Source organism: Callorhinus ursinus, unplaced genomic scaffold (genome assembly GCF_003265705.2).
Source record: "Callorhinus ursinus isolate GAN/ISIS: 27379988/994484 unplaced genomic scaffold, GSC_fseal_2.0 scaffold17, whole genome shotgun sequence".
Lineage (NCBI taxonomy): Eukaryota > Metazoa > Chordata > Mammalia > Carnivora > Otariidae > Callorhinus > Callorhinus ursinus.
Window position 1 is genome coordinate 26,212,298 of NW_027397079.1, and position 2,411 is coordinate 26,214,708.

The following is a 2,411-nucleotide window of genomic DNA, read 5'->3' on the forward strand; positions in this document are numbered from 1 at the left end:
TTTTATTTAAAAAAATGAGATAGATAGCACATCCATTATCTCACTATTTTTATCTCCTTAAAAGGTATATATCAAGATTGTCCCTCACATGCTTTTTTCCACTGTCAGACCCAAGTGACCATTCTTGTTAAATATGGAAGGTAGGACAAAGCAGGAAGAGGGTTGAGGTGAGCACAGGGACATTGCCAGAAATTGCACCCTAAGACGCCCTGAGGAGAAAAGTGAAGTGGGAGGTTTGGGCCCTGCTTAGAGAATTACCCCACTCAGAATCCTTAACGTTTCATTTATTTCATCTTGACATTGCCTTCTTGGTTCTGGTGTTGAAAACACCGTACGGCGGAGGGACTCTGCACTCACCGCCCGGCAAGGTGAGCATTTGTGTTTGTGCGCTTGTGTTCACTGACACTTTCTGATCCCGGCGTGTCTGTGTCAGCAATCAGGTGCTTTGCTGGGATCCTGCAGTGTCTGTGTCCTCATTCTCTTTGAAGAGACGTGCAGCTCCTGGACAACAATACCACACCCTGTCATCTCCAGGCAAGGCAGGTAACCCCTTTTTAAAGGAAAAATACCCCAGTGCCCTTCTCGGCATCCCTTTCCTTACGCTGAGAACATCAGTTACAAGACCACTCACTACCTGCCAAAATCTGGGATAAGTATCTTACATTGACTGTAATATATCAGTATCATTTCATGTGTTCAACCCACCTTGCCAGTTAGGTGTTATTATTCCCATTTTACAAATAAGGAATGAGCCTCTAAAAGTTAAACAAAACAGAACAAAAACTTTGTTCCAGGTCACTGGTAAGAAGTGGCAGACCTGAGATTTGGAGCTGTTTTTTTAACTTCAAAACTCCCACTTTTTTCTTTTTTTTAAATTCTTGGGAAAGCAGACAACTTCCTTTGGCTGTGGCTTGCATCCCTTCTCTTGTGAATGAGGTTGAATGATCTGCATGCGGACTTGGGCATTTACCCACCGATGCCTTTGTGGGGGGCATCCCTGTATCTGCCTGGCCACGGGGAGCCTCTAAGCACCTTTGCTGAAAGTTTTTATTATTTTCTTCAAACATCCTTTTATAGCACAGCAAAATAGCTGTGCCCTCTCTGAGGCTCGAACTCAGGACCTTCAGATTATGAGACTGATGCACTGCCCTCTGTGCTAAAAGGGCTGTGGTACTAGCCTTCAACATGAGTAATAATGCCTCCTTTAATGGTAGACTCCTTAAAGAGAAAGGTATCAACTCGTCTTTGTAGTTGAATACAATGATTGAGTGGATTTGGAATAGCATCAAAAATGTTCTTTTCCCACGTCTCCTCCCGCAGCAGTAGATTCTTAAGTAATCTGGAAGATAACTCAGCACATGATACGTGTACTTTGGAAAAACAAAAAGACCTCATTATGGTCACTGTAGGCCATAAGCAAAGGAACCAAAATGTATCAGGCTTGTCTAGAAGGCTAGGTGTATAAACATATAAATATTAACAAAAACTAAATGCTTGTCAACTCCGACACGACTATCACTTCTTCCTGGGGTATTGGAAACTTATCCATTCTAGAAAAACCAGAGTCAAGGTGTAGACAGTTGAGTTGAAAAATTATTGAACACGACTTCCGAGTGAAAATAGAGCAATGAGTGCACCTACCTGTGGCCACCCCTTCCTGAAGCCCTCATGAAATAATAACAATAAAAGGATTTTGAAAGACATAAATGCGAAAGACAAAAGGAGAAAGAGAGGGGACAAGAGCAAAACTTAGAAAATGGAAAGCAATGTCATGGAAACCCTGTCTTACTTTGTAGAAGCTTCTAGAAACTCAAGAGTAGCACCAGATACTTCTGAAACTGGAGGTAAAGATGGAGCTAAAGACAGAAAATTGGTCTACTTAGTTTGTTAAAAAAAATAGTGAGGCCCTCAGGTGGCCTCCCCAAATCCAAGCACCAGGCAGATTCTCTTGCCTTCACCGGGAGAAGACTGGAAGTATATTCTCTATAGGGTAAAACAGAAGGTCTCTGGACAAGAAAGACCAGACCCATGGAGGGTGGGGAGCCACATTGAAAATGGGCCCACATACCAATGTAGAGCTTCTCTAGCCATTTTCCCTAGTTGGCTCCCAAAATACCGGAAGTCAGGATTGGACTTCTGCTTAAAATTTCATTCTCTGTGGAATATGACCAGCTCAAGAGAGGAAGGAAAAAACGAAGGGTACTAACATCAGGAATCTCCTCCAAGAAAATACTGCAGCAAGATCACCCTACAAGGAAGACCACCCACGAGCACAGGGTTCTAGCAATCAGCTGTTTAGTACCTCATGCATAAACATGAGCAGAAAGTCACGGATCACCAGACATTTGAGGAAATCATATAAAATGAAATACAAAGACTTAACCTGTATTTTAAAGGTAGTTGGAAGAAAC

The 2,411-nt window shown here is 42.5% G+C and overlaps 1 non-coding gene across 1 annotated transcript; it reads right to left on the reverse strand.

Moving 5' to 3' along the window:
- Positions 1-1,093: 1,093 nt before the first annotated feature.
- Positions 1,094-1,166, reverse strand: TRNAM-CAU (transfer RNA methionine (anticodon CAU)). The gene has a single exon. It is a non-coding gene; the product is annotated as a tRNA-Met (tRNA).
- Positions 1,167-2,411: the final 1,245 nt, after the last annotated feature.